We start from the raw sequence: 25933 nt of genomic DNA, 5'->3' as shown, positions 1-25933 counted from the left end.
GAAAAATGAGAGGACGACCACACCTAGCACATCCCGGTGAAAGAACTACTGTTGCGTAGCGGGTTGTGAATCCACATACAGTAGGTTGTAGGTGAGGTCAAGCCATCGCTTTTTGGCGTCCCGAAAGATGAAGAAAGGTGCCGAGTGTGGGAGCGCAATCTTCACGCCACCAACCAGCCCTTGGAAGCTACCGGCGCACTTTGAGGCATAGTACATACTGAGACATTATGTGCATATCATTGACGGCCAAGAAGTATCTGCGCAGCGTTGAAAGCCTGCACTGCGGTCTGATGCCGTACCCACAATCTTGCCGTCTCTTTCAGAGTGTCACTACGAGCAGCCCCCACACAAACAGGCCATGCGAAAGAGACCGGCCTCAAACACAATAGATGAAGCCCTACCAACAAAGAGAACGCCCCAGCTAAGAGCTGAACCGTCACTTACATTGGAGTCATATGAAAATGGAAAGCTGCGCGAGCTCAAAGACAAGGCATTTGAGCTCGGGGATGTCCTCCCGCCAACCGAGCACTGGGCAATCTACTAGTTTTGTAATTACGACGGAATGCTTATGTTTTGGCCTCCCTCAGCCGTGAGACTAAACCAGTCGTCAGCATTGAAAAGACCGTGCTCATGAATTACGGGCCTGATTCAAGTGTGGTCATTTTTCGGACATATATTCGGAAGAAACAAGTGTCCGAAACAGTATGCGACAATGTTGATGATGCAAAGAAAGTCCTGTACGCCGCAGACTCCCTCCATCCTTGTAGAGGTGCAGGGAAGCCGGACGATTTCACAAAGGTAGCCCTTACGAAGACACTCCAGCAGCAAATCTCCCATTCAGATGACCTTGTCTTCAGTACCATGTGCACAGGAGCAGTAAATCAAAAAGGTGAATGTATACAGAAGTTGTTTGAGATGTTGCTTGCACGTATATCTTAAAATTGGCTAATCGTTCGCAAGATCTAGCCAAAGAACGAGTTCCTATGACCCTCAATGCGACTATTCATGAATAGTACATGGCTATGTTCGGGACAGTTGAGCGTCTAAGAAGACGAACACATGGAAGGAACAAGGGAGATGGAAAGAGCGGAATTATCGACTGGTGTTATTGTTTTCTAAGCGGTTCATATATATATATATATATATATATATATATATATATATATATATATGACAGAAGGTATACGTAAGGTATAGTGGTAGTTTACCTGCGCGACCAGCAAAGTCGTGGGTTAGCATTTGTCGCCATTGTTGTGGTGCTGCGAAACCCATGGAAGGCCACGCGGGAGCCTATATGTATATATATATATATATATATATCTATATATATATCGGCTCCCGCGTGGCCTTCCAGGGTAGAGACATTGCGGTGTCTACAACGGGACGCAGAGTCTCCTGCATAGAATGCAGAGCTTGCTGTTTTGGACTCAGACGATCATCGCTTTTTTTCGCTGTTTCTTGTCCTTGTACCCCTGCGCGAGAAGAGGTTCTCGCAGCACAAGATGGTTTTCGCCCCGCCCGGAGAGCGCCCGCCGCGCATTCGCCACCGTCGCCACGCCAGTCTGAGCCTGGTGACACGCGGCCCCGCGTCCCTCGACGAACTCCGGGCAAGGGAGGACCTGGAACTCCGTGCCATTCGCATGCTGGGCGAGTGGCTCAGTCAACGGGCCACCTCTGTCGATCTGGCTGTGGTCCCGCCCCCCCTCCCCAGCCTGCGCAAACCCCAGGAGACCCCACGAAGCTGGCAGCCTCCGAGGAAGCCTAGGAGCCCCTCGAGGATGGTTGCCCAGCACATGAGGAGCCCCATGCTTCAATCCCGCGCCCTCTCTCTGACGACGAGGACATGGACCTGTCCAGTTCCAGAAAATGCGCTCGCGAAACAGAGAGTGATGAAGAGGAGGCGGCCGTGCGTCGCAAGCAGCCGTCGAGCACTGCCCCTTGCTCGGAGCAGCACGTGGTAGCCAGCGACCCCATGGAGCCAGCCCTTCCGGTAAGGGCGACAGCCACCTCGTTCGCGCCTCCTCCGAGTGAGGACGCACCTGGCACCACCCGCATAGCGCCGTCTGCTCCCGATGGCGGCGCGTCCCCCGCAGCGTCGTCTGCACGCAGTCCGGCTGCACACAAGAACGCTACCGACGCGATGGAGCTGGCAGAGGAGACAACCACCGTTTCGTCGCCGCAGGGCCCCGTGCACACCGCGGCGCGGTTCTTGAAGGACCCGCCACGCCAGACTGCTCCGTGGCTGAAGCCAAGAGGGAAGAAGAAGAAGAAGCAGAGAAAGGAGACTGCCGATGTCTCGCCTTCGTCTCCCGAGGCAACGGACGACTCGCGGCGCCGACCTGATACCCCGGTCACCTCAAGCGCGCCTGCAGCGGCAGTACAAAGGGGGACACCACCTGCCCATGAGCCAACGCCAGAGGGCTTCACTCTGGTGCAGTCGAAGGGGGACAGGCAGCCTGCACGGACCCTGGTGAACTCTGCGCTCCCGGTAGACCCTGCAGTCATCGGCACGGTGCTCTTCCGTCGCGCGGCGCCTGGCGGAGCCTTCCGAGGAGAATGCGCCTCGCACTTGCCGCGGCTCTCTCTTCGCGGCCCGGTCTATCAGCCGTTCGCGTCAACCACAGGCGCAACATCGTGTCCGCCGACACTACCACTTAGGAGTGCCTAGAGGGGTTGCTCAAGCTCACCGAGCTGCACGCAATCCCTGTGACAGCCCGACTACCGGCCGAGCGCGGCAAGAGCACCGGCTTCCTGCACGGTGTGAGCGGGCGGCCTGCAGGCACGGACCTACTGGGACCCCTTGAGTCCAGTATCCCTTTGCTGTCGGCAACGATGGACGGGAGCACCGTCACCATACGTTTCGCGGGACCGGTCCCCTCGGAGCACGTACGCCTTTGCAAGCTCGGCTTCAGGGTGAGGCCAGCCATGCCCCGCCCAGTACAGTGTCGTCAGTGCGGCCGCTTTGGGCACGTCCTGGAGTCCTGTCAGTGGCCGAGCGACTGCATCTCCTATGGCAAAAGTCACGCAGCGAACATCTCATGTCAGGCCGTACGCTGCAGGAACTGCAGGGGCTCCCACAGGGCGGACACTCCTGCTTGCCCCAAGTGGCAGGAAGAATGCAAGGTAGCCACAATCATGGTTTCCTCCACCTCGCCATTGTCGAGGTGCGCTGTCAGGGCGGCAGTCCGCGAGGAGCAGCGGCCGCAGCATTCCTCGCCTCCGGCGAGATCCTATGCCAGCACGCTGAAGGGCCCAGCCCGGCACCCAGGACTCTGGTGCCAGCCCCTCGTGCCTCCCGCAGCCAGGAGACACAGGACACTGCCCCTTCTCCTGCCCAGACTACCGTGGATCAGCTGGTACCAAATCTGCTACTCATCATGGAAGCAGTCAGCACAATGCTGCCAGCTGACCACCCACTCCGACCCATCTGCCTGCAGGTAGTGGCTTGCCATCAGCCATCCAACCACCATGGCTGATCAGCCAACAGCAAGGAAATGTCGCCGCCGCCCGAGTGTTCTCCAGTGGAACACTAACTCTCTGCGGCGGCGACACGCTGACCTTTCCCTGCATCTCCTGCAGAGCGACTACGACGTGCTTGCTCTGAAGGAGGTGTACGCGATGGCCGAGGACCTGCGACTCCTGGGATACACCAGGTACTCAGGCGCCACCACCTGCACGACACGCGGCTGCACGGACGCGCCTTGCCTGGACGACGCCCACCAGCCTGGCAAGCGATGGACAGCCATCTACGTTCGGTGAAATCTGGCACATGCTGTGGTTCCAGTGGCCGACGTCGTAGGAGGCCCTCTGGAGTGTTGTGCTCTCATGGTGCGTCTCGTCAGCCAAGACACAACCGTGGCGAGCATATACATACGACCAGGAAAGACATGGGACTCCTCCATCCCTGACCAGCTGGCTTTACGCCTCAGGAGGCAGGCAGTCACTTGTGGCGATTTCAACGCCCATCACACAGACTGGGGAAGTCGCCGCTGCTCCAGCCGAGGCCGAAGCCTCTGCGACGCCATCAGTACAGCCGGACTGGTGATCTTGAGCAGCGGAGGACCCACATATGTCCGCCAAGGGGCGAACTCAGGCATCGATCTCTCCCTCACCACAGAACAGTGCTCCTACTCCTGGGACACAACTCCGGACACTTGGGGTTCGGACCACTTCCCCATTGAGATCACCGCTGTACATGGAAGCAAGCCAAAGACCAGAACTTTCCACGTCATTGACTGGCCTCTGTTTAGGAAGCATTGCAGTGAGACGGCCGATCGCTGTGACTTTCTAGATGTCATCGCGGAGTGCGCCCAGGCGGCTACCATTCAGTCCTCTGTGCCACCGGACACCCCTGCCCCGGATCTCCACCCAATCAATATCTGCACCTCTAGGCATCGCACGTAGCGCAAAGCAATTCGGACAGGGAAGGCAGAGCACTGGACTGAATACAGACGGGTGGATGCTTGCTGTAGAAGACAGGCCCAGCGCAGGAGGAATCACAGCTGGGTGAGCCTGTGCTGCAGCATCAAGGACCGTTCAAGGGGTCCCCTTGCCTGGCGACTACTCAAGTCGTTCACCGGCAAGAGGACGAGCCGTCAACCCGTCCTCGCTGTGGCCATCTCGCTAGCAATCAGTGAAGAGGCCCTTGCCTCTTCCAGGCGTCGCACGGATGGCAGAGCAATTCAGACAGGGAAGGCAGAGCACTGGACGGAATACAGACGGGTGGATGCTTGCTGTAGAAGACAGCCCCGGCGCAGGAGGAATCAGAGCTGGGTGAGCCTGTGCTCCAGCATCAAGGACTGTTCAATGGGCCCCCTTGCCTGGCGACTACTCAAGTCACTCACCGGCAAGAGGACGAGCCGTCAACCCGTCCTCGCTGTGGCCATCTCGCTAGCAATCAGTGAAGAGGCCCTTGCGGAACTTCTGGCGGACCGGTTCCCACCTCCCGTGCCAAAGAGTGCAGCGACCTTACCGGTCGGACATCCCCTGCTCAGCTACCCACCTGTCTACACAGCATCCACCCTGCTTGGACATCCAACCAGGTCGCAGCCCTCTGCCAAGTGCCACTTGCCCTGCACGAGCTCCAGGCCGCTCTAAGGAGAGGGAAACGCTGCAGCGCACCAGGGGCAGACGGCGTAACGCCACAGATGCTCCGTAACCTGGGCGCTAGCGAGCAGAAGCGCCTGCTCGATTGCTTCAATGAGATCTGGCAGTCAGGGCAGGTGCTAGAGGGATGGCGCACAGCCATTGTGGCACCCATCCTTAAGGCCAAAAACCGGCTAGGGAACCTCCGCTGCCTCCAAGGTGATGGAAGCCATGGCCCTGGCACGACTGGACTGGGTGGCCCGCGCTCGCAGCTTCCTGGCAGACCAACACACGGGCTTGCGGCGGCGGCGGTGCACTGCGGACTCCATCGCTGGGATGATGTCCCCCCTGGAAGACGCCAAGGCCGGCGGGCACCTCGTGATGCTCTTGCTGATCGACGTACAGGGTGCCTACGACAGCCTCACTCACGCAGTTGTCCAGCAGGGCCTGCACCTCCTCGGCATCTGTGGCGGCCTGCGGGAGTTCCTCTCGTCGTTCCTGCACAACCGCACCCTCAGGGTACGTGTGGGTCAATAGAAGAGCACCCCCGTACAGTCGCAGCAGGCCTGCCACAGGGGTCAGTGATGAGTCCTATCCTTTTCGACGTGGCCATGGCACGGTTGCCTGCTGCCCTGCCAATCGACCATCACTTCCCCGTGCAGCAGCCCTCAATATACGCGGACGATATCGCCCTATGGGTGTGGGGACCACCGCAACACATCCGCAAGGCACGTGTGGCCCTACAGAGAGCCCTGGACACTGCGACTGCCTACTTGTGCTGCATCGGCCTTACCATCTCGGCCAGGAAGACCGAGGTCTTGCTACTGCACCCAAGAGCATCAGCCCACCGCTCAGCTGGCCGGCTGCGGTCAGAGGGCGTCCAGATCCCATGGAACAAGGTAGTCACCTACCTAGGGCTGCGCATAGACCATCGGCTGAACTGGCTGGCGGCTACAAAGGCCCTGTGCGCCCAGGCGCTTCGGGTCCGCAAGGCTATCTCTGTTCTTTGCCCGTGGACAGGGCTGTACCACCAGGTGGGCCCTGCAGCTATTTGAAGCTGCAGTCACTTCACCGCTACTGTATGCCCTCCCTGTTGTGGCGCTGCCCCCACCCCGCCTGCGGAAACTGGAGCTACAGCGTCGATCAGCAATACGGCTCTGTCTTGGCGTTCCCCGAACCTCACAAGTGGACGCCACTTTGGCTGAGGCAGGTGCCTTGCCCCTGTCATTTCTCTTCCTGCAACAGGGGCTACGACACATTGATCGCCTACACCATGCCGCAGATGGTCAAGCACTCCTGACCCGCCTACGCGCCCGGCCAGCATAACACGTGGGACGGCTCTCTGGCCTCTATAAGGAGGTCATAGGGGACACGCCTGCTCCATCAGTGGCAGTTCCTTTGGGTCAACAACTGCCGTATCAAAGCAACAAAATCTACACACAGTACGGTGTACCGCATCTCTGGAGTCGATGATCTAGCCATTTTTACCTGAAAAGCACTATTCCTGTACCTTAATGACTGGGAATCACCATGGCGTCACACAGTGTTCATGAGGTGAAGCAACTACTTATTTCTTCGTCCACTTCTCGGATTCTATCATACATTTTAACGTCCGAAGCTTAGCCAAAAACTTTGATCATATGGTGAACTTCCTTACTTTAACCAATCACGACTTTTCGCACATATGTCTATCGTAAACATGGCTATCTGCACCTGACGATACCTTATTTTCCATACCGGGCTATCATTCTGAATATTTTCATCGTCTGGCTGATCGCCATGGTGGATCGGGAATATTTATTTCCAACACATTATCTTATAAACGGCGTGCAGATATCTCATTTTCCATGGCCAAATGCGAATTAGTTTTGCGTGAATTTGGCAATCACTTTATACCAACGAAGAAAAGAACTATCATTGGTTTAATTTACCGTTCCCCATCGTCATCTTACGATGATTTTTGTGGTGAACTTTATAGTTTATTAAACTCGTTCATAAACAAAAATTATAATGTAATCATTGTCGGCGACATTAACATTAACATTGCAAATATTACCGATAGTTGTGTCCAGTACTCCAAGTGCTTCATTAGACATGGTTTGGAATCTTTACTAGATTCTCCAACACGATGTGCTTCTTCCGGTCAAAATACGCTTATTGACGATGTACTCAGTAATATCATGACTAATCAAAAAGCTGGTGTGGTCAATTTTAATCTGACAGACCATTATCCAATTTTTCTCTTACTAACTATTCAAACTTCTTATAAAAATAACATGTTATTAAGAGTTCTTTCAATTCAGGAAAATTCGTGGATTTGGTGTCTGGCTCTGACTGCGGCCTTTCATCCGAGGAATCTTGTGTTAACAAAGCGTTCAGCAATTTAAATGAGAAACTAACAGATATTATAAATACTTGTACGTCTGTATCCTCCATATCACGTTGGTACTCCACCCCCAGGCACCCGTGGATCACAAGAGGACTACTGTACTCTATAAATAAAAAAGATAACCTCTTCAAAAAATTAAAACTCCAACCATTTAACGTCGCCCTTAAAGCTCGATTCAAATTATATTCACAAAGTCTCACTATCTTACTTAAACAGGCTAGAAGAACCTACTATGAAAATAAAGTGCTCGAAATTGGTAATGACTGGAGAAAGAATTGGAATGTAATTAAAGAATTTTTAAATCTTAATCAACAGGACACACCTGTGACAGAGTTTACGGACGGCACCAGCACTCTAACTGATCCTATAGATGTCGCAAATTCATTTATTGAATCATTCTTCAAGAGCTCTGCAGCCGGTTTCCCTAACTTGCCCAAGTTGCCCCGCGTGCCTCACTCCTTTTTCTTAAAACCCACTTCGCGAAATGAACTTCATAGCACTATATAATAGGGCTCAAGGCCACAGGTTGTGGCCTAGATTCAATTCATCCATCAAAAATCAAACTTGTTGCTCGTGAGTTATCTTTTGTCCTCTCTGATATTAGTAACACTGCATTTCGTACCAGCGTTTTTCCAACGAGTCTCAAAGAAGGAAAAGTAACTCCGGTATTTAAAAGTGGTGATCGGAATATCTTTTCTAATTATCGCCCTATAACGATACTGCCATTCCTTAGTAAAGTAATTGAGAAGCTCCTTGTTAATAGCCTAACGGACTGCCTAACAAAATTTAGCCTTTTGACTTCTAAGCAGTTTGGTTTTCGTGCTAACTTATCAACCGAATTAGCACTGGTAAAACTAACTGACAGCCTAAAGCAGTTTATCGACAATGGGCTATGGGCGGGAGCGGTATTTGCTGATTTAACTAAAGCTTTTGACACTATTAGCCACTCCATTTTGTACGCTAAACTTGAATCATTTGAAATTTGTGGACCTGTTTTAGCTCTTTTGCAAAGCTACCTCACTAACAGAACCCAGGTTGTTAGATATGGAAGCGTTTTATCCACTCAAATAACAACGAACCAGGGCGTTCCACTAAGGATCAATTTTGGGTCCTCTGTTATTCCTCATTTACATTAATGACTTACCATCATCGATTAACAGTTCTGAGTGGATCCTCTATGCTGACGATACAACGATATTCACTAGTGATAAAGCCATTAACAGTCTACTTAGAAAGCTAAACGCCGATATCACGAATCTTGTGTCTTGGTGTAAAAATACCTTTCTAAACTTTAACCCTGTTAAAACAAATTTTATGTTACAAGGACCCCTGTACTATACCTTGATAACTACGTCATTACCCCATCTAATGTTATTACTTTCGTTGGTGTTCCATTAGACCCCCAACTTAAGCATAACATTCACGTAAACTCTGTCACTAAGAAGACTGCTTTCGGCATCCGGGTGCTCATTCGAATAAGACACTGTTTTTAGCAATATATACTAAAATCACTTTACGACGCTTTCATTAACCGTCACCTTACACACTGCATTTCATCACGGGGGCAACACATATCCTGCCAATCTGACAACCCTCATTCACCTTCCGAACCGGGCGGTCCGAATAATTACCCACAGTTAATACATCGCATCAGCAGCGCCCATTTTTCGCACTCTTGAAATTCTACCTTTAACTTGCACATTTCAACTGAAACTAGTTCTAATATGGTATAGAAGTGGAAACATTGACATTCCAACTCAGTTACTTCCCCCAACGTAACTTTTCCATACAAATAATACGCGGTTTTCTGTAAATAATAATGTCTTGCTTCCTAAAGTCAACACTAACTACGGTAAAATGACAGCCTTCTTTTCCGCAATTTCATTTTGGAAGTCACTGCCAAGAAATGTTAAATCATGCTCTTCATTACACTGTTTCCGGCGGCTTCTAAAACAGTTCTTATTAATAACATACCTTACCTGATTATTTGACAAGTGTACATACGTTTATATGTGTGCCTATATATAGGTGTGTATCTATGTAGGCGCGTGTGTATACATTTATCACTGTGAAGCCACGTTTCATTGTTTTTCCCGATTTATGTTCATAGATTATCAGCCGCTTGTCAATTAATTTTGTTTCACTGTTGGATTGCGCACTTTTGTTCATAATCATTATACATCTATTCAACTACTGTAATGTTAGTACCTTCATGTGTATTTCAAGATGGAATTATTCTTGCTAATTATTGTGTTCTCTTCAACTACCCGATGTTTCAGTAATTACTTCTAATATGTTGATTGTATTTTCATGCTGTTCTCACCCTCGTTGCTAATCCTATATTACTTATTTTGTACATGTTGTAACAGCAGGTCCCCGTGACAGTTTTTACTTTGGGACCTCCTTCTGTATTACATTTTCTTTGTAATTGTATTGTCTAATAATAATAAAAACTCTTAATAACTCTTAAACTCTTAAAGTTACACCCATCATTATACTTTCCATAGCTCTTTGCGTAGTCCTTAATTTAAGTAGAACCCTTTTCGTAAGCCTCCAGGTTTCTGCCCCGTATGTGAGTACTGGTAAGACACAGCTATTATACACTTTTCACTTGAGGGATAATGGCAACCTGCTGTTCATGATCTGAGAATGCCTGCCAAGGGCACCGCAGCCCATTCTTTTTCTTCTGATTATTTCCGTCTCATGATCCGGATCCGCCGTCACTACCTGGCCTAAGTAGACGTATTCCTTTACCACTTCCAGTGCCTCGCTAGCTATTGTAAATTGCTGTTCTCTTCCGAGACTGTTAAACATCACTTTAGTTTTATGCAGATTAATTTTAGACCCACTCTTCTGCTTTGCCTCTCCAGGACGGTGAGCATGCATTGCAAATTGTCCCCTGAGTTACTAATCAAGGCGATATCATCAGCGAATCCCATGTTACTAACGTATTCTCTATTAACTCTTATCCCCAATATTTACCAATCATTTTCGCTGAACACCTCCTGTAAACACGCTGTCTGACGCCCAGCCTGACGCCCAGCCTGACGCCCAGCCTGACGCCTTTGTTTATACGGATTTCGTTGCTTTCTTTATGGAGGAATACGGGGGCTGTGGAACAGCTATAGATATCTTTCAGTATTTTTACATATGGCTCGTCTACACCCTGGTTCCGTAATGCCTCCGTGACTGCTGAGGTTTCGACAGAATCAAACGCTTTCTCGTAATCAATGAAAGCTATATATAAGGGTTGGTTATATTCCGCACACTTCTCTATCAGCTCATTGATAGTGTGAATATGGTCTATTGTTGAGTAGCCTTTACGGAATCCTGCAGGGTCCTTTGGTTGAGAGAAGTCTAAGGTGTTCCTGATTCTATTTGTGATTACCTTAGTAAATACTTTGTAGGCAACTGACAGTAAGCTGATCGGTCTATAATTTTTCAAGTCTTTGGCGTCACCTTTCTTATGGATTAGGATTATGTTAGCGTTCTGCCAAGATTCCAGTACGCTCGAGGTAATGAGGCATTGCACATACAGGGTGGCCAGTTTCTCTAGTACAATCTGTCAACCATCCTTCAACAAATCTGCTGTTACCTGATCCTCCCCAGCTGCCTTCCCCCTTTGCACATCTCCCAGGGCTTTCTTTACTTCTTCCGGTGTTACTTGTGGGATTTCAAATTCCTCTAGACTATTTTCTCTTCCATTATCGTAGTGGGTGCCACTGGTATTGTATAAATCTCAATGGAACTTCTCAGCCACTTGAACTATCTCATCCATATTAGCAGTGATATTGCCGGCTTTGTCTCTGAACGCATACATCTGATTCTCACCAATTCCTAGTTTCTTCTTCACTGTTTTTAGGCTTCCTCCGTTCCTGAGAGTATGTTCAATTTTATCCATATTATACTTCCTTATGTCAGCTGTCTTACGCTTGGAGGCGCAAAATAACACGCCTCCATAGAATCGTGCGGCCCGTCCGCGGGAACTCAGGAGGAAATGCGCGCCGTGCCCAGCCGGGTCTCAGCTCGTGCGCTTGGAGGCGCAAAATAACACGCCTCCATAGAATCGTGCGGCCCGTCCGCGGGAACTCAGGAGGAAATGCGCGCCGTGCCCAGCCGGGTCTCAGCTCGTGCGCTCGGCTGCATGAGTTGTTTCTTCGTCTAGCCCAACCAAATATAGCCAAGCAACAGCAGTTCACCAGGCTAAACAGTGGTTCAACAACTAAAATAAAGGCTAGTATGCTTCGCATCCTGGGCTTAACCTTAGCTAAGCCACAGCCATTTTTTTATTCCAAATCGGCCAGAGCCCTCCCTGATGGGTCAAAATGGCTCAGGCTCTGGCCATGTGGCCGTGGCGGCCGCCCACGTGGGCTGGACAGGTTCGTCACGTTACGGTGGCGAGAAAACCGAAAACCCTATGTTTACCTACAGTCCATCGCGTACACCGCGCCGGGTAGCTAGACGCATGTGCATTTTACACTAAAGTATGTGTTTCAGGATGATAAGCCACCGCGAGCTCGCTGCAATGTGCAGAGAGAAAGTGATGTCAAAGAAGGAAATATTGCTATAGATAGTGCGCAATGTGCAGGGGAACGCGCCATCACCAGCGGCGAGACCATTTTCCTTCTTCCACTTTGTGAGACGCGGACGCGGTGCATTCTAGGTGATGAGGCCGGTGCGGAATGCAGCCTGCCGCATGTCGCGAACGCCGACGGACGCCGGATTAACGTACGCCGGATACGTCGGCCACGCGTCGCGTCGGACTTTAGAGCGCGGCGCTTTCACTGGCGTGGCGTCTACATGCCGATAGTGGATGCGTGTGAACGCTGTATTATCTAAACGTCGAGCTGTAAACTGGCCTTAACAGTCCCCTATCATACGAAACATAGAACACGAACACTTACAAGTGCGTAACGGAGTACCATTCAAAATGGAAATTTTTTTTAAGAGTATTTTCTAGATCGACTAAAGGTAACAAACGTGATGTGTTAGTTACATCTCACGAAGAGCTATTCCTACAAGTTAAATCTCTTTTAGAGCGGCCCAAAATTTCTGTGTTATCTACTTTAGATATACTGTTCCGTAGATGCGACAAAGCTGGTCATCTCATGTTAATGGTGCTTCATATATTCAGATAAGAAAAAAAAGAAAAAAAATGATGTCTTTGCAGCGTTACGGGGTGAACAAAATTATGGGGGAGAGTCGAGTGCAGTTGACTCTAAGATAATGCGAACCATTTATCGTTTGTAGACAACGGTTCTATGCATAATGAAATTATTGTATTGAACGATCAGGCCAGGACTATATGCTGTAGTTTTTATGTTTACAATAAAAAACAGAACATTTACAATGAGAGGATAAAAGAAGATTGAAAGCAAATTAAAGCCATGTGGCACTTATCCACTGGCAGCATTTCAGATACGCAACCATCCATTTGGCACCCTATTTTTGAGGGCTCTAATAGCAGAATCGTTCAAAAAAAAGGTAGCTGCACTATCAGCGAGATTCGTGTAGTTAGGCAGCGCGACACCCGCAAGAAAAGGGAGTGCATCCGGAGAAGAATGCATTACATTAAGAACATATATTCTTACGAGGACAAGCAAAAGCGAAGCATAGAACGCAAACAAGAATAACCCAGCCCTTTGCGACAATGCCCTGGGGAATTTATCACTGCCATTGGAGAGACTTTGCCTGGTAATGCGACGAGGAGGAAGACCTGTGTTCGCCTTGCGCAGTAGAGGATAAAAATTGTCGAAGCTGATCTGCAGCTTTTACCGCTCAGTTTAATCCAAACGCCATTGAAAATAATCCAGGTGCCAGCCAATTTAATCTGAGCGCCAGCATTTTTAATCAAAGCGCCAATAATTTAATCCAGGCGCCACCACATTTTATCCCAGCGCCATCCGAATTAATCAGCGTGCCAACTCATCTAATCCTTGCGCCAGCCATTTTATTCGAAGTGCCCCACATTTTAATCCCAGTCAGTGTCAGTCAATTTATTCCTGTTGGAAATTGATTGAGAAACAAATAATTCTAGCAGAAGAGGTCGTAGGCGTCATGAATACCGTCAATTCATTGATGTGACCACTATATTGACGTCAGTACTATGGGAGCACAGTTTCCGCGATAGCGGTGTCGTCATGGCTGCTTCAGAAACACTTCCGTGTGTTATACCGCTTGCTCATTTCCTCCTTTTTGAGTCGCATTTCCGATTGAGAAAAGGGACCCACATAAGTGAGGCAGAATCGTGACGGATATTACGCGAATTGGGTTGAGATCATGACATGCGATTTTCTTCCCTATCGTCCTGCATATCGATCACATCGTTCGCAACGGTAAAAACTAGCTCACCAATACTGAAGCACTTGACATAGCCACTAAGCGATTCAATGTAGCTCATTAGGCTGTTGTCTTGCATACACTCTTATGCTTCCAACATGCATATCAAACGATATGGTTCTGAGAATGTAACAGCTTATTCTTTAGTGACATTATTAGGTCACTAGTGACCTAGTCAACGTCACCGCCATCGCACATCTTCTAACCTGCCTACTAACATATGGAAGGAAATCGCTTTCGAAGCTTAAAAACCTGCTCCCTATCATTGACTCAAGTGACGCGATCACTAGTGACTCTCGTGACGTCACCACGGAAGGAAACACCTAGATCTGGTACCTGGATGGTGGAGCCGGCTCGGTGTGCGGGGTGGGCCAGCGGTAGCAGCTCCCACGGTCACACCGGCCGCCAGGATCTCGTTCTGGTCTTTGGAATACTGTCACGCGCACCTTCCTCGCTCAGATCGGCATGAGCTGCACCGCCCTGAATTCCTGCTTCGTCGTCGTCATCTCTGTGCAATGGCTGAGCGGCTGGGCCTTTTTGCTTCTGCGTACGAGGTTGCCAGCTCACATCCCAGGGAACAGCACTTCGGTTGCGCCAAAGTGGAAGCATACAAAACTTTCCTGCACATAAGAGGATGGATGGATGAGCCTCCCCTTTGGAATGGGGCGGTGAGCTACGCCACCAAGCTCTTGCTATTATACTGCGTAATGTCCTACCTAGGTAAAAAAAGAAAAAAAGAGCCACGGCGAATTTCCATAACCAAATGTTCAGACCCCCCTTTGTGAACTTTCTTTTTGTACGTCTCCATAGCAGATATGTTTACTTTCCCCCTGCTCTCGCTGAACCCAAGGGCTTCAGGAGGCCAGTGGTGGCTAAATCGACCACTGGGCACACATCTTCACATTCCAATAAAACATGCTCCATCATTTCCCTAGCTTTACCGCCGCTAGCACATACTTCTCCTTCCTTCTTATATCTGGCTTTACAGGGGCGTGTTCTAAGGCATCCTGATCTTGCTTCGAAAAGTAATGAGCTTGCCTTTGAGTTATCGTAGTTGTTTCTTTAATTATTTCATTTTTTCATCATGATTACTTACTCATGGCAGGTTTCTTTTCCATTGTCCCCACCCATGAGATTAACTACGCCTCTCTTACTTTCCGCTTGACGTCCTTTGTTGCTGTGTTGCTCACCATAGAGGCGGCATACGTGATGGTAAGCTTTGTAGTTCTTTTCCTCTACTGTCAATCAGTGTTACTCATGTACAAATACCTCAACACTCTCCCAGCCCATTTACTTTCTTCCTTATTCCTCAGTCGTTCTTCATACTCAATTTTGCTGTGAGCTTCGCTCACTTCAATACTTGTACAGACCATATCACCTTGCACAGCTTCATTTGTAGTCTTCCCGTGAGCGCCCAATCCGAGGCGTCCCACTGACCTTTTTTTTTCCATTGGTCCTGATTGTACCTCTGATTTCAAGTGAACAACCGCATTTCCCAATGTAAGTCCCGAAACCATTACACCTTCCCCCATACGCCGGAGCGCCACATACCTATTGTAATCCCCATAGCGCTCTGTGTTTCACTATGGCCGCATTTCTCTCCCCCTTTACTTTTATTGTTTTTTCCTGTGTTTCCCCATATCCATTGCCTTCATTAATCCATGTACCAAGGTATTTATATCCTTTTACGCGAGGTATTTCCTGGCCCTTTATTGTCACTCTATTCGCTGTTTTCATTGAATACCGTAACACCTGATTTTTAAAGTTAAATTTCAGAACTAACTTATCGCCTTCCTGCCCCCAGATATTAACCAGGCGTTGCACATCAGTTTGCTTGTCAGCTGGCAACACAATGTCGTCCGCATAAAACAAAACCTGGAAGCAGCTGCTTTGCTTCTGTACCCGCCTGTTTGTATGAAAGATTAAACTCGACATTACTTACTTCCAGCGCCATTTTCCTGCACTCATGCACATCATAAGCAGCAGTGGGTATAAAGGGCGCCCCTGCCTCAGTCCCTTCTTGATAACAACTTTCTCCTCGCTCCTCATCCCTTCCCATTCAACGCAAACTGTATTTTCTAGGTAAATATATCTCAAAATCTGTAGGCGATCGTCGCCTATGTCTTCCCATTCCAGAATAGCCGACAAAATGCGCGGTCAACGTTGTCATACGCCCCTGTAATGTCTAAAAGGGCCAGATATAATGGTCTCCTTTCTACTCTTGATATTTTAATACACTGAGTGAGGACAAATAAGTTACCATCCAAACACCTGCCTATTCGGAAGCCATTCGGAAGTTCTCGCAAAACGGCATTATTCTCTGCCCATGCTTGCAGCTTTAGCTTAACTGCCTGCACTGCTAACCTCTATATTACCGATGTATTATCGATGGTCTACACAAGTGAATTCTTTGTCCCTGTTACCTCTATAAATTAAATTCCTTCTACTCTGTCGCCAACTTTCAGGTATTCGTCTATCTTCTTGAATTTTTTCTACTGATTTCAACGTTGCTTCCTTACTTTTTGGACCTAGTTCATCAATCGGCCCTAACGAGAACCTCGTCTTGCCCTGGGGCTCTGCGCTTCGGAACATTCTGTTCGACTTTCTTCCAGTTTAGTTCACGCTTCCCGCAATGACGCTGTCATGACGTTAAAAGGAAGTTATGGCAGAACACAGCTCGCGATGGCTGTTTACGATAAAGCGGATAGCAAACGGGCAATGTAGCGACGGACCACATTTCTGGAGTGACGTTTTTTATCCACACGCAGTAGCAATTCTTAGCCCTTCATTCATCATCATCAGCCTTGTTACGCCCACTGCAGGGCAAAGGCCTCTCCCATACTTCTCCAACTACACCAGTCATGTACTAAATGTGGCCATGTCCCTGCAAACGTCTTAATGTCATCCGCCCACCTAACTTTCTGCCGCCCCCTGCTACGCTTCCCTTCCCTTGGAATCCAGTCCGTAACCCTTAATGACCATCGGTTATCTCCCCTCCTCATTACATGTCCGGCCCATGTCCATTTCTTTTTCATTATTTCATCTAAGATGTCATTTACCCGCGTTTGTTGCCTCACCCAATCTGCTCTTTTCTTATCCCTTAACGTTACACCGATCATTCTTCTTTCCATAGCTCGTTGCGTCGTCCTCAATTTCAGCAGAACCCTTTTCGTAAGCCTCTAGGTTTCTGCCCATATGTGAGTACTGGTAGCACACAGCTGTTATACACTTTCCTTTTGAGGGATAGTGGCAACCTGCTATTCATGATCTGAGAATGCCTGCCAAACGCACCCCAGCCCATTCTTATTCTTCTGGTTATTTCAGTCTCATGATCCGGATCCGTGGTCACTACCTGCCCTAAGTAGATGTATTCCCTTACCACATCCAGTGTCTCGCTACCTATCGTAAACTGCTGTTCTCTTCCGAGACTGTTAAACATTATTTTAGTTTTCTGCAGATTAATTTTCAGACCCACCCTTCTGCTTTGCCTCTCCAGGTCAGTGAGCATGCATTGCAATTGGTCTCCTGAGTTACTAAGCAAGGCAATATCATCAGCGAATCGCAAGTTGCTAAGGTATTCTCCATCAACTTTTATCCCCCATTCTTCCCTCTCCGGGACTCTGAATACCTCCTGTAAACATGCGGTGAATAGCATTGGAGACATCGTATCTCCCTGTCTGACGCCTTTCTTTATTGGGATTTTGTTGCTTTCTTTGTGGAGGACTACGGCGGCTGTCGAGCCGCTATAGATATCTTCCAGTATTTTTACGTATGGCTCATCTACACCCTGATTCCGTAATGCCTCCATGACTGCTGAGGTTTTGACTGAATCAAAGGCTTTCTCGTAATGAATGAAAGCTATATATGAGGGTTGGTTATATTCTGCACATTTTTCTATCACCTGATTGATAGCGTGAATATGGTCTATTGTTGAGTAGCCTTTACGGAATCCTGCCTGGTCCTTTGGTTCACAGAAGTCTAAGGTGTTCCTGATTCTATTTGCGATTACCTTAGAAATACTTTGTAGGCGACGGACAGTAAGCTGATCGGTCTATAATTTTTCAAGTCCTTGGCATCCCCTTTCTTATGGATTAGGATTATGTTAGCGCTCTTCCAAGATTCCGGTACGCTCGAGGTTATGAGGCATTGCGTATACCGGGTGGCCAGTTTCTCTAGAACAATCTGACCACCATCCTTCAAAAAATCTGCTGTTACCTGATCCTCCCCAGCTGCCTTCCCCCTTTGCATAGATCCTAAGGCTTTCTTTACTTCTTCTGGCGTTACCTGTGGGATTTCGAATTCCTCTAGGCTATTTTCGCTTCCACGATCGTCGTGGGTGCCACTGGTACTGTATAAATCTCTGTAGAACTTTTCAGCCACTTGAACTATCTCATCCATATTAGTAACGATATTGCCGGCTTTGTCTCTCCACGCACACATCTGATTCTTGCCTATTCCTAGTTTCTTCTTCACTGTTTTTAGGCTTCCTCCGTTCCTGAGAGCCTGTTCAATTCTATCCATATTATAGTTTCTGATGTCCGCTGTCTTACGCTTGTTGATTAACTTAGAAAGTTCTGCCAGTTCTATTCTAGCTGTAGGGTTAGAGGCTTTCATACAATGGCGTTTCTTGATCAGATCTTTTGTCTCCTGCGATAGCTTACTGGTTTCCTGTCTAACGGCTTTACCGCCGACTTCTATTGCGCACTCCTTAATGATGCCCATGAGAATGTCGTTCATTGCTTCAACACTAAGGTCCTCTTCCTGAGTTAAAGCCGAATACCTGTTCTGTAGCTTGATGCGGAATTCCTCTAGTTTTCCTCTTACCGCTAACTCATTGATTGGCTTCTTGTGTACCAGTTTCTTCCGTTGACTCCTCAAGTCTAGGCTAATTCGAGTTCTTACCATCCTATGGTCACTACAGCGTACCTTGCCGAGCACGTCTACATCTTGTATGATGCCAGGGTTCGCGCAGAGTATGAAGTCGATTTCATTTCTAGTCTCTCCATTCGGGCTCCTCCACTTCCACTTTCGACTAACCCGCTTGCGGAAAAAGGTATTCATTATCCGCATATTATTCTGTTCTGCAAACTCTACTAATAACTGTCCTCTGCTATTCCTAGAGCCTACACCATATTCCCCCATTGACTTGTCTCCAGCTTGCTTTTTGCCTACCCTGGCATTGAAGTCGCCCATCAGTATAGTGTATTTTGTTTTGACTTTACCCATCGCCAATTCCACGTCTTCATAAAAGCTTTCGACTTCCTGGTCATCATGACTGCATGTAGGGGCATAGACTTGTACCACCTTCAATTTGTACCTCTTATTAGGTTTCACAACAAGACCTGCTACCCTCTCGTTAATGCTATAGAACTCCTGTATGTTACTAGCTATTTCCTTATTAATCAGGAATCCGACTCCTAGTTCTCGTCTCTCAGCTAAGCCCCGGTAGCTCAGTACGTGCCCGCTTTTTAGCACTGTATATGCTTCTTTTGTCCTCCTAACCTCACTGAGCCCTATTATATCCCATTTACTACCCTCTAATTCCTCTAATAACACTGCTAGACTCGCCTTACTAGATAACGTTCTAACGTTAAACGTTGCCAGGTTCAGATTCCAATGGCGGCCTTTCCGGAGCCAGGTATTCTTAGCACCCTCTGCAGCGTCACAGATCTGACCGCCGCCGTGGTCAGTTGCTTCGCGGCTGCTGGGGACTGAGGGCCGGGGTATGATTGTTGTGTTCATATGGGAGGTTGTGGCCAAGTACTGCACCAGGGTGGCCAATCCTGCTCTGGTGAGAGAGTGCGTTACCGGTTCTGGTCGCCGGGATCAGGCCGCACTCCAGGCCTGTTTGTGCGATTTTCTCAACACACGTTTAATTTTTTTGTATTTTCCGGTGAAGAATAGCGCGGCACCGGGATTTGAACCACGGTCCTCTTGCACGGGAGACAGATACTCTACCGTCCTCGCAGTAGGTAAATTAAAGAATTTAATTATGGGGTTTTATGTGACAAAACCACTTTCGGATTATACGGCACGCCGTAGTGGGGGACTCCGGAAATTTCGACCACCTGGGGTTCTTTAACGTGCACCTAATTCTAAGTACACGGGTGTTTTCGCATTTCGCCCCCATCGAAATGCAGCCGCCGTGGCCGGGATCCGATCCCGCGCCCTCGTGCTCTGCAGTCTAACACCATAGCCACTGAGCAACCACGGCGGGTCCCGCAGGAGTTGTACGCCTCATTTAACCTACAGTGGTGCCCTATTTGATCAGTCAAGGTTGACCAATCTGAGATCGGTTATACCACACGGAGGGCACTCGACTAGAGAACCTGGTATTTATGACTTGCACATGTGTCGTCATACCTAATTGAAGATGTATATATATATATATATATATATATATATATATATATATATATATATATATATATATATACATTGCCACGACAACCTTGGTGACATTCAAGTTGCGCGCCCTTTGCATTGGGCACTGTGCATGCCGTACAGTGGCGTTGTTCAGCAGCAACAGGCAGCGATCTTCGTGGCACGGGCAGCCAGTTGGACCCGGCTCGCACGCGCCACGCGCACGAGGTGTCACGCGAGGAGAAGAGGAAGACGGTTCGAGCCCAGCTTGAGAACGCGACTGCCGCGGATTTCTGCACGACCTCAGTGACTTTTACTTGTGGGCACAAGTTCGCCTTTGATAAATATCCTTGTTTTACTAACATCGTTACATTTCTGGTGGAGGTGCGGGGTATGAGTCGAAGCCCCACGAACGGAAGTCAGCGTAGCCCCGACAACCCGCGAGTCCATACCGTGGAACTGACACCTGTACACCAGCGGACCAGCCGCCGTCTTCAAGGTGACTCGCCCGAATTCGGCCCTCTTCTCTTCTTGCCAAGAGAAACTCCCACAACGGACGCCGCCACAATGACTACCCAGATAACACCGGCACAGCTAGTCGTAAGCCAACCTCGCAAGCCGCCAACATTCCATGGTGAATCGTTCGAAGACGTGGAAGATTGGTTGGAACTGTTCGAGAGAGTGGCGAGCTTTAATGAATGGAATGAAAGACAGAAGCTCCGTAACGTATATTTCGCGTTGGAAGACTTCGCAAAAACGTGGTATGAAAACCACGAACCCTCTTTGACCTCTTGGGAGGAATTTCGACGACAACTGCTGGCAACGTACGCCAGCACGGATCGTAAAGAAAAGGCGGAAATCGCACTTCAAGCCAGGAACCAGCTCACAAACGAGAACGTGGCGATGTACATCGAGGACATGTCCCGCCTGTTCAAGCGTGCTGATCCCACCATGAGTGAAGATAAGAAGCTGCGCCATCTCATGCGTGGAGTAAAGCAGGAACTCTTCGCAGTTCTCGTCCGCAACCCACCGCGCACGGTCGCCGAGTTCAGATGTGAAGCAACGACCATCGAAAAGACTCTGGAACAGCGGGCTCGGCAATACAACCGCGAGGCAAGCTGCGCACCTGTCCATGTCTTCCCTGGAGGCCTGCCAAACGACCTGGAAGCCCTGCGGGAGCTTGTCCGGTCGGTGATCAGGGAAGAGCTCAACAAGTTGCAGATACCTCAGGCTCCAGCTGCGCTATCTATCGTCGACGTTGTCCGGGACGAACTCAGGAACGTCATACGGGATCCAGAGCGTGAGCCACAGCCGACGCGGCGCACCCCAACGTACGGCGACGTACTCAGGCAACCCGCGGTACACAGTAGTGGAGCAGTTGCGACGACCGTTCCCTACCCGTCGACAGTACGCCGTGCTCCTCGTCTACTGGAACCACCGGCTGCCTATCACCCTTTAGCACGCAGTGCACCTCGTTTCGAGGAACAAAGGCCCCGCAAAAGTGACGTCTGGCGTGACCACGAGCGCAGGCCTCTGTGTTTCCACTGCGGAGAAGCGGGTCACCTGTATCCTCTTCAGACCCCACGTCCCTGTACGGGGACATTGGTTCTCAGACTGTGACTTAAGACTGAGCTTTTATAGAACAGAGAACTGGTGTCCCTGTCGGAGGACAAGCATTGTAGCGCCATCTGTGAAGAGCGGGGAGAGTTTGTTCGCTTCGTCGAGAAGACAGCATGGCTGCAATCTGCACGAGCACGTTTTACTCACGACGGCGACTTAAGAACATTTTGATCATTGATAACACGCCTTATGGACGCCTTATGCTATGTTTTTAGAATTTTTATGGTTGAGAGAACATTTTAAGTGGTGTTCCTTGCGAAAATACATTGTTTTCTGTCCCGCGCTTCGCACTTAATGAAATGTCCCTGTACAGGGACGCTGGGTCTCAGTGCTGACAGTTCTTGATTGGTTTCGTGTACTAAGATCTTTTCACTACACGTCCGGAAGCTAAAATATAAGTCAGTATTCTTGTTTATCAAAAATTACAATGACAAAATGGGAGGAGTCGACCTAGCTGATAGTATGCTAGCTCTGTACGCGCAGAGAAGCCGAACGAATCGGTGGACGCTTCGTACCATTTTGCACATGTCAGACCTTGCTTGCGTCTACGGGTGGCTTCAGTACAGAGTGGACAAAAACGCCATGGGGCTGCCGAGCAAGAATATCTTGGACTACCTTGATTTCAAGGTGTATGCTGCGGAGGCGCTGATTTGTGGAAACATGGAACAAGTACATTTGGATGAAGACGAAATGGACATCCAACCCAGAAAGCGACCAAATGCTCTTCCCTCGCAAATATACCGAAAACAAGGGGCTCTTCGCCTACTACTCAAAGATGATCTCGCAAGCGGACAAAGACGCCGCAACGCAGGTTGCGGGATGAAAACACGCCACCTATGCACCCAGTGCAACGTCTACCTCTGCATTGAAGTTGGGAAAAATTGTTTCTACAATTTTCACGCCTGACTTCACAGTTGCATTTTACTGCTCATTTCTAAATATCAATAGAGTTTTGCAGTTTCTTCCTCCTCTGAGTGGTGTCCCAGTGCACAGCCAATATATATATAGAGACCCAGATGTCCCTGTAGGGGGACATGCATTATCACATAGCTCGAGGTCGCTATGACTGAAATTGCTGTTAATTTGTGTTCTGGGGGTTACAACTGGAAACATCATATAGGAAATAAACACTTTCTAACCGAACTTTCTTCTCGGGTCTGAGGAGGCTATAGGTTCTGCCCGTACCGTCAAGTTGCGTTAAGGGGTTTTCCCTTAAGCGCACCATGCCCCCGAAACGGTGAACGGCCAGCGGAGATCGAAGAATACTTCTCGACGCGCCAAAGCGCCGTTACTCCTCGCCAACATCAACCACGGGCACCGTCGCCCATGCGCTACCGATCGCCTAGCCCACGCGCGTCTCCAAGATTGCCTAGGCGTCATTCACCAAGCCCGCACCAGGAAAACTGAAGCAAGCGACCTGTGGAGGTGAGGCCGCTGATAACCAGAGTTTCGAAGATCCTCCAACGCGATTCCAGTGCGGTGACGAGATAATTCCAGTCTACAGGTGCAGGAACGAAACGATTGCGTCAGATTTGCGGTTGATAATAGACGGATGCGAGCTGAATGCCTTAGTCGACACGGGCGCTGATTATTCAGTAGTAAGCTTCAAGATGGCGAAGCACCTTAAAAAAGTTGTGACGAAGTGGACTGGTCCGCAGATATGCACGGCAGGCGGCCATCTTATTACGCCCCTTGGCCGATGCACCGCAAGACTTACGATAAAAGGCTTCACATACGTTTCTGACTTTATTGTACTGCCAGAATGTTCACGGGAACTTATATTGGGAATGGATTTTCTACAAGCTAACGGCGCCATAATTAACCTACGTAGGTCCAGTGTATCTTTCTCGACAAAACAAGCTATACCTGTGGAAGAATCGGAGGAGCGACGTCTCGCTGCACTGCGCGTCGTCGACGATGACGTAACTGTGCCGCCACGCTGCAGTATAATGGTTCTTGTGGAGAATGAAAGATTTTCTGACCGCGAAGGCATAGCAGATGGAAACATAGAGCTCCTTTTCAACAAAGGCATTTGTGTGGCTCGGGGCCTTGTTCAGTTAAGCGATGGCCGTGCAAATGTCGCACTTACAAATTTCGGTAATGAATTCCAACACATCGCACAAGGAACAGCTATTGCCTATTTCCACGAGTTCTGTGAAGCGACCGAATTATGCAGCCTAACTACGTCAACTGCCCTTCCAGGAACCTGCAGTGTCGACAGATCAATTACCGTCAACCCGAGACTCCCTGAAGCCCAAAAGAAACAGATATATGCCCTGATAAAGGATTTTTCTGACTGCTTCTCCACGTCCTCGAAGGTACGGCGCACGTCTGTTACGAAGCACAGAATCATAACAGAGGACACCACAAGACCGGTATGCCAGCACCCGTATCGAGTGTCACCAAAAGAAAGAGAGATCATCAAGAAGCAAGTAGAGGAGATGCTTTCAGATGACGTTATTCAGCCTTCCAGCAGTCCATGGGCGTCTCCGGTAGTGCTGGTTAAGAAAAAAGATAACACGCTTCGATTCTGCGTCGACTACCGTAAACTGAACAGCGTAACCAAGCGGGATGTGTACCCCCTTCCACGTATCGACGATACGTTAGATCGGCTCCGATGTGCAAAGTTTTTCTCCTCCCTGGATCTCAAGAGTGGATATTGGCAAATAGAGGTGGATGAACGGGACCGTGAAAAGACAGCATTCGTAACCCCTGATGGCCTCTACGAATTTAAAGCACTTCCATTCGGCCTCTGTTCCGCACCGGCAACTTTCCAGCGAATGATGGACTCTGTGCTTGCAGGATTGAAATGGCAGTCATGCTGAGTGTATTTGGATGATGTGGTCGTATTTTCCACCACATTTGACCAACATCGAGAGCGCCTGCGACTAGTGTTAGAAGCTATTCGCGCAGCAGACTTGACAATTAAGCCGGAAAAATGTCAATTCGGCTTCGATGAACTTCGGTTTCTCGGACACGTCCTCAGTGCTGAAGGCGTTCGGCCAGATCCCGAAAAGACAGCAGCTGTTGCAAGGTTCCCGACTCCCACAGACAAAATGTCAGTGTGACGTTTCTTGGGTTTATGCGCACACTACAGAAGATTTGTGGAAAACTTTTCAAACATTGCTGAGCCCCTTACAATACTGACAAGAGAAGATCAATCTTTTATGTGGACAAGCGAACAACAAGACGCCTTTGACGAGTTAAGGAAACGCCTGCAAGCTTCTCCAATCCTTGCCCATTTTGATGAGACAGCCGACACTGAAGTTCATACCGATGCGAGTAACGTCGGCCTCGGTGCCATACTAGTGCAGTGGAATAACGGCCAGGAGAAAGTAATTGCTTATGCCAGCCGTAAGCTCTCGAAAGCAGAGGCCAAATACTCCGCAACCGAGAAAGAGTGCCTTTCAATCATTTGGGCAATATGTAAATTTCGGCCCTACCTCTATGGTAGACCATTCCGAGCAGTCAGCGATCACCATTCGCTTTGCTGGCTGGCGAATCTCAAGGATCCATCCGGACGACTAGCAAGATGGAGCCTCAGGCTTCAAGAGTATGACATTACTGTCGTATACCGATCCGGGAGGAAACACAGCGATGCCAACTGCTTGTCACGCGCACCCGTCGAGACAACTGTGCCAGAAGAAGAGGATTTCCCGTTCCTTGGCATTGTTGACGCGTCACAAATTGCTCAACAGCAACGAGATGACCCGGAATTGCTTCCACTTATACAGCGCCTGGAGGGACTCGCCGTTCAACTGCCGCGTATTTTCTCTAGGGGGCTATCCTCGTTCTGTCTGCGAGGAAGTGTACTCTACAAGAGAAACTTCGAGAACAGCGAGACAAAGTTTTTACTTGTCGTACCTACATCTATGCGAGAAGAAATTTTGCATGCCTGTCACGATGAGCCGACGTCTGTACACATGGGCGTGAGCCGTACAGTCGCCAGGATTCGTCTGAAATACTACTGGCGCAAGTTATTAGCATCAGTGCAGCACTACGTCAAGACTTGTCGCGAGTGTCAAAGGCGCAAGACTCCATCCGTAAAACCGGCCGGCCTCCTCCAGCCAATAGAGCCACCAAAAGCCCCATTCCAACAAGTCGGTATGGACCTCCTTGGATCCTTCCCAACATCAT

At 49.0% G+C, this 25933-nt stretch overlaps 1 protein-coding gene across 19 annotated transcripts in view; it reads right to left on the bottom strand.

Moving 5' to 3' along the window:
• Window positions 1-25933, bottom strand: part of LOC135913673 (uncharacterized) — a 163194-nt gene that overhangs the window by 89849 nt on the left and 47412 nt on the right. For all 19 annotated transcript variants that reach the window (XR_011515354.1, XR_011515355.1, XR_011515356.1 and 16 more), the window contains one exon: window positions 14150-14433. The gene's annotated coding sequence lies outside the window, so the exon portion shown is untranslated. The remainder of the gene's footprint in view (window positions 1-14149; window positions 14434-25933) is intronic.

This window comes from Dermacentor albipictus, chromosome 6, assembly GCF_038994185.2.
Source record: "Dermacentor albipictus isolate Rhodes 1998 colony chromosome 6, USDA_Dalb.pri_finalv2, whole genome shotgun sequence".
In the NCBI taxonomy this organism is placed as follows: Eukaryota; Metazoa; Arthropoda; class Arachnida; order Ixodida; family Ixodidae; genus Dermacentor; species Dermacentor albipictus.
This window is presented reverse-complemented; position numbering and strand designations above follow the sequence as displayed.